This window comes from Oreochromis niloticus, linkage group LG22, assembly GCF_001858045.2.
Source record: "Oreochromis niloticus isolate F11D_XX linkage group LG22, O_niloticus_UMD_NMBU, whole genome shotgun sequence".
NCBI lineage: Eukaryota > Metazoa > Chordata > Actinopteri > Cichliformes > Cichlidae > Oreochromis > Oreochromis niloticus.
The window spans coordinates 1,738,059-1,748,944 of NC_031985.2; positions in this window are offsets into that span (position 1 = coordinate 1,738,059).

A 10,886-nucleotide genomic window follows, 5' to 3' on the forward strand; every position below is an offset into this window, starting at 1 on the left:
TGTCAGAGGCCATAAGAAGATCATTTGTAACCTTCACTAAAGCTGTTTCTGTGCTGTGATGAGCTCTGAAACCTGACTGAAACTCTTCAAATAAGCCATTCCTCTGCAGATGATCTGTTAGCTGTTTGACAACTACTCTTTCAAGGATGTTTGATATGAAAGGAAGGTTGGAGATTGGCCTATAATTAGCTAAGACTGCTGGGTCTAGAGATGCTTTTTAAGTAAAGGTTTAACTACAGCCACCTTGAAGGCCTGTGGTACATAGCCGATTATTAGAGATAGGTTGATCATATTTAAAATCGAAGCATTAATTAATGGCAGGACTTCTTTGAGCAGTTTTGTAGGAATGGGGTCTAAAAGACACGTTGATGGTTTGGAGGAAGTAATTATTGAAGTTAACTCAGAAAGATCAATTGGAGAAAAAGAGTCTAACTTAACATCAATGGTACTAAAAGTAGCTGTAGATAATATTACATCTGTGGGATGATTATTGGTAATTTTTTCTCTAATGATAAAAATTTTATTTGTGATGAAGTTCATGAAGTCATTACTAGTTAACGTTAAAGGGATTGTTGGCTCAGTAGAGCTCTGACTGTTTGTCAGCCTGGCTACAGTGCTGAAGAGAAACCTGGGGTTGTTCTTATTTTCTTCAATCAGTGACGAATAGTAAGATGTTCTGGCTTTGCGGAGGGCTTTCTTATAAAGCAGCAAACTATTTCTCCAGGCTAAATGATGATCCTCTAAATTTGTGACACGCCATTTCCTCTCCAGCTTACGAGTTATCTGCTTTAGGCTACGTGTTTGAGAATTATACCACGGAGTCAGGGACTTCTGATTTGAGACCTTAGTTTTCACAGGAGCTACAGTATCCAGAGTCGTACGTAGTGAGGAGGTAAAATTATTAACAAGATAATCGACCTCTGTTGGAGTAGCGTTCAGATAGCTGCTCTGCTCTATGTTGGTACAGGGCATTGAAGATGATAACAGTGGGTGGATTATATTCTTAAACTTAGTTACAGCACTTTCAGAAAGACATCTACTGTGATAAAGTCTACTCTCCACTGCTGTGTAATCAATTATTGTAAATGTAAATGTTATCAGGAAATGATCAGACAGCAGAGGGTTTTCAGGAAACACTGTTAAATGTTCAGTTTCTATGCCATATGTTAAAACAAGATCTAGAGTGTGATTAAAGTGGTGGGTGGGTTCTTTTACATTTTGAGAGAAGCCAATTGAGTCTAATAACAGATTAAATGCGATGTTGAGGCTGTCATTTTTAGCATCTACATGGATGTTAAAATCACCCACAATAATTATTTTATCTGAGCTGAGCACTAAATCAGATAAAAAGTCTGAGAAATCAGAGAGAAACTCTGTGTAAGGCCCAGGTGGACGATAGATGATAACAAGTAAGACTGGTTTCTGAGTTTTACAGCTGGGGTGGACGAGGCTAAGCATCAGGCTTTCAAATGAATTAAAAGTCTGTCTGGGTCTTTGGTTGATTAATAGGCTGGTGTGAAAAATTGCTGCCACACCACCCCCTCGGCCTGTGCTTCGAGGTTTCTGGTAGTTAGAATGACTCGGGGGTGTTGATTCATTTAAACTAACATACTCATCCTGCTGCAACCAGGTTTCTGTAAGGCAGAGTAAATCGATTTGTTGATCAATTATTAAGTCATGTACTAACAGAGACTTGGAGGAGAGAGACCTAATATTTAATAATCCACATTTCACTGTTTTACTCTTTGGTTCAGATGTGGATACTGTATTGTTCTTTCTTTGTGATTTTTTATGTTTAAGTTGTTTATTGCTGGTTTTTAGTTTGTTTTTCGTCTGTTTGGGAGCTGACACAGTCTCTATGGAGATGGGTTTTTGGGGGGTAGCAGGAGGAGAGAAGCTGCAGAGAGGCGTGTAGGACTGCAACTCTGCGTCCTGGTCCCAACTCTGGATAGTCATATTTTGGGGGGTTTAATAAATTGGTCCATATTTCTAGAAATGAGAGCTGCTCCATCCAAAGTGGGATGGATGCCGTCTCTCCTAACAAGACCAGGTTTCCTCCAGAAGGTTTGCCAATTATCTATGAAGCCCACATCGTTTCTGGGACACCACTCAGACAGCCAGCAATTTATTTTGTTTATTTATATTATTGGTCATTATGGCTTTGCCATGGTCCTCTTGATCGATCTTTATTATTATTGTTATTTATGTATTGTTTTGTTTGAAGTTATTACAGACTGGACAGACATGAATGGGGGATAGTAAAGGAAGAGAATAGAATAATCCTTTAATTGTCCCACAAGGGGAAATTTGGTTGTAACAACAGCAAAACCCCACACACATATACAAACAGCACAGGACACAGAACAGAAACACAAACATTTTTTTCATATTTACATCATGGACAATAGTGACCAATGCAGAGTACTGTACAGTTATTAAAATTAAAGTACAGATAAGTGGCAAACCCAGGTTGTAGTGTGCAAATAGAGCAGGATACTGAAAGATGTTTAAATAGTTAAGAATATTTAGAATAATTAGAAAAGTGCAGATTGTGTGATTGTACCTGTGCATTAAAAAGTCAACGTGTAACTTCCGATAAGTTAGTGTATACAGGGCTCTAGACTAACTTTTTGACATGGGCGCACCGGTGCGCCTAACTTTAAAAATTTAGGCGTACCGGCACAAAAGTTAGGCGCACTCAAATTTTTCAACTGCATCACTTAACACCGCAGTTTTACATGTGCACTTTCTTTGGGGGGAAGTCCATACAGACAATATCCATTTCTAAGTTATTAACTAACAAACTTGTGCTTAAATTGCTTTCTCAATATTGTAGAAAATGTTAAACTTAATCATCATCTTGGCTCCTCTGACGACCTGTTTGCTGCTGCCTGCTGCTGAAAGGCAGTGGGGAGAGGGGACACTTGGGCAGTGCATTTATTGCAGCATATAATGTGTTTTCTGGATACACTGCTGCTTTTTCAGCATTCAAAGATTGATGGCACCGTGTCAGAGCTGGTTATGAATTTCAGACGGATCAGGCCTTAACTTAACACAAAAGTTATCAACAGTTCTTTTCATCTTTTCTTATTACAAACAGCTACATCCACTTCTGTCAGGCCTAGGCTGCTCACTAGGGCTGGGTATCATCACTGATTTCTAGAATCCATTCGATTCCGGTTCTCAAAGTCCTGATTCGATTCAATTTAGCCTCAGACAGTCAGAAATATTATAATTCTGATCATTTATCAGCACTGATACATGTGAGACTTCATCAGAATTGTGAACATCACAGCAGATGCCTTTGTGTCAAAGTAACTGAGAATAAAACACAGAAACATGAAGGAGATTTTCCTGGTCTGGCGTTTTATAGCAGATAACCTTAAAAATATTCTGCAATATTCTGCAATTTTGCATAATTTTAAGAAGTTTAAATTTCTTCACTCTTGAACAGCAGAAATTCGGCTTTCTTGTCCGAGGTCATTTACGTGAAAAAAGAAAAAGACAGCGCTGTAAACAACGGTAGACTGGTGCAGAAAACAGAGATTTGAGACGGGAAACTGTTCTTGAAGTACAGAGAGAGAGAGAGAGAGAGAGAGAGAGAGAGAGAGAGAGAGCTGTGCATGAAGTGTGATTTTTATCGTGGTGGAAGCAAAACAGCAAAAGTCAGAGGGAATTCATGACGACATTGATCAAATGTGAAGCGTAGTTTGCTGCTTCTTTTGCTGCTGGCTCGGCGAATTTTGGTTGGAGAGACAAAACCTGCAGCTCAGAATCAGCGTAAAAAAGACATAAACACAGCGCGGACCCGACGCATCAGAATCGCTGAGCTCCGACAGCGTGTCCGTGTTCAGGCCGTGGGGTGAGAAAGCTGAGAAAGACAAAGCTGATTCTGATGCGTCGGGTCCGCTCTGTGTTTACGTCTTTGTGTGGAATCCGTTAATGAATTGATATCGCTTTATTCAAGCTACTCACCTCTCTCTTCCACCTGCACTTTCAACTGGACCACGGCCAATCAGAGAGGTCCCGCCCCTGACTATCTCTGATTGGTTTAGTCCATGATAGGGACATAATGTGTGTCTGTTGTTGACCAGACAGACAGTTGCAGAGATTTTTTTTTTTTTTTTTGTTACCCGAAAATATTGATGCGACCAAATATTTTTTTTTAGTCGCACCACTGAAAAATTTGGTCGCATTTGCGACCAAATTGGTCGCACTCTAGAGCCCTGGTATATATAAGCTGAGAAAAAGTAATGTGCAGTTATAACAGTAGAAGTTGTTACAGCACTGATGTAAACATGTGATGTTGGGAGCAGTTCTGATTGTACAGTCTGACAGCTGCAGGGAGGAAGGACCTGCAGAAACGCTCCTTCATGCATCGAGGATGCAGCAGTCTGTCACTGAAGGAGCTCTGCAGTTCAGCAACATTTCCATGCATGGGGTGGGAGACTCTGTCCATCAGAGATGTTATTTTGGCCAGAGTCCTTCTGTCTCCCACCACCTGCACTGGGTCCAGGGTGCATCCCAGAACAGAGCTGGCCTTCCTGATGAGTTTATCCAACCTCTTCCTCTCAGCTGCCGATAAACCGCTGCTCCAACATACAACACTGTAAAAAATGACAGATGCCACCACAGAGTCATAGAAGGTCTTTAAAAGCGCTCCCTGTACTCCAAATGACCTCAGCCGCCTCAGCAGGTAGAGTCTGCTCTGACCCTTCCTGTAAAGAGCATCAGTGTTGTGGCTCCAGTCCAGTTTATTATTCAGGTGAACACCCAGGTACCTACAAGAGTCCACTATCTCAATGTCCACTCCCTGGATGTTCACCGGTGTCAGTGTGGTGGGTCTGCGTCTCCGGAAGTCCACCACCAACTCCTTGGTTTTCCCAGCGTTGATCAGCAGGTGGTTCTGCTGACACCAGTCTACAAAGTCCAGAGTCCACTGTCTGTACTCTGAGTCGTCTTCACCTGTGATGAGGCCGACTATGGCAGAGTGGTCAGAGAACTTCTGTAGGTGGCAGCGTGGGGAGTTGATGGAGAAGTCTGCAGTGTAGAGGGTGAAGAGGAACGGTGCCAGCACAGTTCCCTGTGGGGCCCCCGTACTGCAGACCAGCGTATCAGAGACACAGCCCTGTGACCTCACATACTGTGGGCGTCCTGTGAGGTAGTCCAGTATCCACTGGGACATGTGGTGGTCCACTCCTGATAGCTCCAGCTTGTCCCTCAGAAGTCGTGGCTGGATGGTGTTGAAAGCACTGGAGAAATCAAAGAACATGATCCTCACAGTGCTTCCAGGCTTCTCCAGGTGAGTCAGAGCTCGGTGCAGGAGGTAGATGATGGCGTCCTCCACCCCGATGCCAGGCTGGTAAGCAAACTGCAGCGGATCCAATGAAGACCTCACCAGGGGGCGCAGATGGTTTAGAACCAACCTCTCGAGGGTCTTCATCAGATGTGATGTCAGGGCTACCGGCCTGTAGCTGCTGAGGTCCTTGGGATGGGAGGTCTTTGGTACCGGTACCACACAGGAGGTCTTCCACAGCTGTGGTACTTTCCCCAGTGACAGGCTCAGGTTGAACAGATATCCTAGGATGCCACACAGTTCATCTGCGCAGCATCTCAGGAGCCTGGAGCTGACGCCATCTGGACCTGCAGCCTTCCACACCTTGATCTTGCGAAGCTCGTTCCTCACTTGAAGTGCTGAAAGAGTGGATTTTGGGGGAGGGGGGTGTATGTTGGAGTCCACAGAAGCCGGGGGTGGGTGTAATGACTGGGAGCTGGGAGGTGTGAAGCTGAGAGGTGTGAAGTCCTGAGATGAAGGACAGGCAGTCCCTGAAGATGAAGGAGATTGCAGCAGGGGGGACGATGCTGGGGGAGGGGTGGGTGGTTGATCAAACCTATTAAAATATTTATTTAGGTCATTCACCCACCCCAAGTCTCCTGCAGCCTGGGGGGTTGGTTTTTGTCCTGAGATTGTCTTCAGGCTGTTCCAAACCCCTCTGATGTTGTCCTGTTGCAGCTGCTCTTCCATCTTCCTCCTGTAGTTTTCCTTTCCTTGCCTTATCTTCCATTTCAGCTTCTTCTGAACAACTCTTAGCTCCTGTTTGTCTCCAGATCTAAAGACTCTCTTCTTCTCCTTGAGGAGAGCCTTAATTTCAGGATTTATCCATGGCTTGTTGTTAGAAAAACACCGTACCTTTTTGATGGGTACGGTGTTGTCCACACAGAAGTTCATGTAATCCGTAATGCAGTCTGTGATGCTGTTGAGGTCATCCTCCAGGGGGCTGCAGAGGTTGTCCCACACAGTAGAACGGAAACAGTCCCTCAGGGCCTCTTCAGTCTCTGCTGAGCATTTCCTTACTGTGCGCTTCACTACTGGGTCTCTGTGTACTAGAGGTTTATACACAGGCTGGAGATGAACCAGGTTGTGATCTGAGCCCCCCAGGGGAGGGAGAGGTGATGAGCTGTATGCCTCCTTGGTGTTGGCATACAATAAGTCCAATGTTTTATTGTCTCTGGTGTGGCAGGTGACGTACTGGGTGAAGGTGGGGAGAGTGGAGGACAGGGAGATGTGATTAAAGTCCCCAGAGATCAGGAAAAGGGCCTGAGGGTGCTGTGTTTGGAGTCTGCGGCGCCGGAAGAAGGAAAGAAAGGGAGGGAAAGAAAAACAGAGGGGAAGCGGGACAGTGAGAGAAGACACTAAAAAAAAAATCCGCTGGATCACCTGTTGGAACAAAATAGAAAAAAGAAAACAAGCAAAAAAAGAACAACATAGTCAGGAGACCACAGCAACAAACTAGATAAGTATAAGTAACAGTAAATAATAAATATTGAATGTTACTGAGCAGCATGCAAGACCGACAATGCACGATATGCTTTGAGGCAGCAGCTAAGGAAGATATAGTGTGTGTCTGTGAACACCCGTGTGTGCATGTACGTGCTTGTATTCAAAAGCTTTGTCCGTGTAACTGTCTGCTAAACAGCCAGCAATTTAAGGAGAACATGCGGCTAAACATGTCACTCCTGGTCTGATTGGGGAGGGGACCAGTTTCAGGTTCCCTCAGTGTCGTCTGCTCTGGCCTCTGGATGACAATTCACTACCGTGACTAGTGTCATGTTTCCCACAAACAGAATCTACAATAACCAGAGTTTGTTCCTCAGGGGTGAAAAATGATTAGACACATGAATATAGATCATAGTGGTTGTTAATGAGGAGGTTCAAAGGAAGGTTGAAATAGTTATGATCATGACCTCATGCAGTCAGAATGCAAAATAAAACTCTAGAGCCAATCAATGGTGAGAAAGGCAAACAAGGTAAGTCTGGTGAGGTGAGGGAGAGTGAGGAAAAGGGGTAAGAGAAACAAGAATCTTTGCAACCGTGGTCTAGATCGTGATGGTTCTTACAGCCAAAAACACCCATCCTTCCATTCACTCGGTCAGTCACTGCTACCCCCCCAAAAACCCATCTCCATTGAGACTGTGTCAGCTCCCAAAAAGACAAAAAACAAACTAAAAACCAGCAATAAACAACTTAAACATAAAAAATCACAAAGAAAGAACAATACAGTATCCACATCTGAACCAAAGAGTAAAACAGTGAAATGTGGATTATTAAATATTAGGTCTCTCTCCTCCAAGTCTCTGTTAGTACATGACTTAATAATTGATCAACAAATCGATTTACTCTGCCTTACAGAAACCTGGTTGCAGCAGGATGAGTATGTTAGTTTAAATGAATCAACACCCCCGAGTCATTCTAACTACCAGAAATCCCGAAGCACAGGCCGAGGGGGCGGTGTGGCAGCAATTTTTCACACCAGCCTATTAATCAACCAAAGACCAAGACAGACTCTTAATTCACTTGAAAGCCTGATGCTTAGCCTCGTCCAACCCAGCTGTAAAACTCAGAAACCAGTCTTACTTGTTATCATCTATCGTCCACCTGGGCCTTACACAGAGTTTCTCTCTGATTTCTCAGACTTTTTATCTGATTTAGTGCTCAGCTCAGATAAAATAATTATTGTGGGTGATTTTAACATCCATGTAGATGCTAAAAATGACAGCCTCAACATCGCATTTAATCTGTTATTAGACTCAATTGGCTTCTCTCAAAATGTAAAAGAACCCACCCACCACTTTAATCACACTCTAGATCTTGTTTTAACATATGGCATAGAAACTGGACATTTAACAGTGTTTCCTGAAAACCCTCTGCTGTCTGATCATTTCCTGATAACATTTACATTTACAATAATTGATTACACAGCAGTGGAGAGTAGACTTTATCACAGTAGATGTCTTTCTGAAAGTGCTGTAACTAAGTTTAAGAATATAATCCACCCACTGTTATCATCTTCAATGCCCTGTACCAACATAGAGCAGAGCAGCTATCTGAATGCTACTCCAACAGAGGTCGATTATCTTGTTAATAATTTTACCTCCTCTCTACGTACGACTCTGGATACTGTAGCTCCTGTGAAAACTAAAGCCTCAAATCCGAAGTACCTGACTCCGTGGTATAATTCTCAAACACGTAGCCTAAAGCAGATAACTCGTAAGCTGGAGAGGAAATGGCGTGTCACAAATTTAGAGGATCATCATTTAGCCTGGAGAAATAGTTTGCTGCTTTATAAGAAAGCCCTCCGCAAAGCCAGAACATCTTACTATTCGTCACTGATTGAAGAAAATAAGAACAACCCCAGGTTTCTCTTCAGCACTGTAGCCAGGCTGACAAAAAGTCAGAGCTCTACTGAGCCAACCATCCCTTTAACGTTAACTAGTAATGACTTCATGAACTTCTTCACAAATAAAATTCTTATCATTAGAGAAAAAATTACCAATAATCATCCCACAGATGTAATATTATCTACAGCTACTTTTAGTACCATCGGTGTTAAGTTAGACTCTTTTTCTCCAATTGATCTTTCTGAGTTAACTTCAATAATTACTTCCTCCAAACCATCAACGTGTCTTTTAGACCCCATTCCTACAAAACTGCTCAAAGAAGTCCTGCCATTAATTAATTCTTCGATCTTAAATATGATCAACCTCTCTCTAATAATCGGCTATGTACCACAGGCCTTCAAGGTGGCTGTAGTTAAACCTTTACTTAAAAAGCCATCTCTAGACCCAGCTGTCTTAGCTAATTATAGGCCAATCTCCAACCTTCCTTTCATATCAAAAATCCTTGAAAGAGTAGTTGTCAAACAGCTAACAGATCATCTGCAGAGGAATGGCTTATTTGAAGAGTTTCAGTCAGGTTTCAGAGCCCATCACAGCACAGAAACAGCTTTAGTGAAGGTTACAAATGATCTTCTTATGGCCTCTGACAGTGGACTCATCTCTGTGCTTGTCCTGCTAGACCTCAGTGCTGCGTTTGATACTGTTGACCATAATATCCTATTAGAGCGATTAGAACATGCTGTAGGTATTACAGGTACTGCACTGCAGTGGTTTGTATCATATCTATCTAATAGACTCCAATTTGTTCAAGTAAATGGAGAGTCCTCTTCACACACTAAGGTTAAATATGGTGTTCCACAGGGTTCAGTGCTAGGACCAATTCTATTTACATTATACATGCTTCCCTTAGGCAGCATCATTAGAAGACATAGCATAAATTTTCACTGCTATGCAGATGACACGCAGCTCTATCTATCCATGAAGCCAGGTAACACACACCAATTAGTGAAACTGCAGGAATGTCTTAAAGACATAAAGACCTGGATGGCCGCTAACTTTCTGCTTCTTAATTCAGATAAAACTGAGGTTATTGTACTCGGCCCTGAAAATCTTAGAAATATGGTATCTAAGCAGATTCTTACTCTGGATGGCATTACCTCGGCCTCCAGTAACACTGTGAGGAACCTTGGAGTCATTTTTGACCAGGACATGTCCTTCAATGCACATATTAAACAAATATGTAAGACTGCTTTCTTCCATTTGCGCAACATCTCTAAAATTAGAAATATCCTGTCTCAGAGTGATGCTGAAAAACTAGTTCATGCATTTATTACTTCCAGGCTGGACTACTGTAATTCTTTATTATCAGGATGTCCTAAAAACTCACTGAAAAGCCTTCAGCTGATCCAAAATGCTGCAGCAAGGGTACTGACAGGGACTAGAAAGAGAGAGCATATTTCTCCTGTTTTGGCTTCCCTTCATTGGCGTCCTGTTAAATCCAGAATTGAATTCAAAATCCTGCTCCTCACATACAAAGTCTTAAATAATCAGGCCCCATCTTATCTTAATGACCTTGTAGTACCATATCACCCCATTAGAGCACTTCGCTCTTGCACTGCAGGCCTACTTGTTGTTCCTAGAGTATTTAAAAGTAGAATGGGAGGCAGAGCCTTCAGTTTTCAGGCCCCTCTTCTGTGGAACCAGCTTCCAGTTTGGATTCGGGAGACAGACACTATCTCTACTTTCAAGATTAGGCTTAAAACTTTCCTTTTCGCTAAAGCATATAGTTAGGGCTGGACCAGGTGACCCTGAATCCTCCCTTAGTTATGCTGCAATAGACGTAGGCTGCCGGGGATTCCCATGATGCATTGAGTTTTTCCCTTCCACTCACCTTTCTCACTCACTATGTGTTAATAGACCTCTCTGCATCGAATCATATCTGTTATTAATCTCTGTCTCTCTTCCACAGCATGTCTTTATCCTGTTTTCCTTCTTCACCCCAACCGGTCGCAGCAGATGGCCGCCCCTCCCTGAGCCTGGTTCTGCCGGAGGTTTCTTCCTGTTAAAAGGGAGTTTTTCCTTCCCACTGTCGCCAAAGTGCTTGCTCATAGGGGGTCATATGATTGTTGGGCTTTTCTCTGTATTTATTATTGTGCTATCTACTGTACAATATAAAGCGCCTTGAGGCGACTTTTGTTGTGATTTGGCGC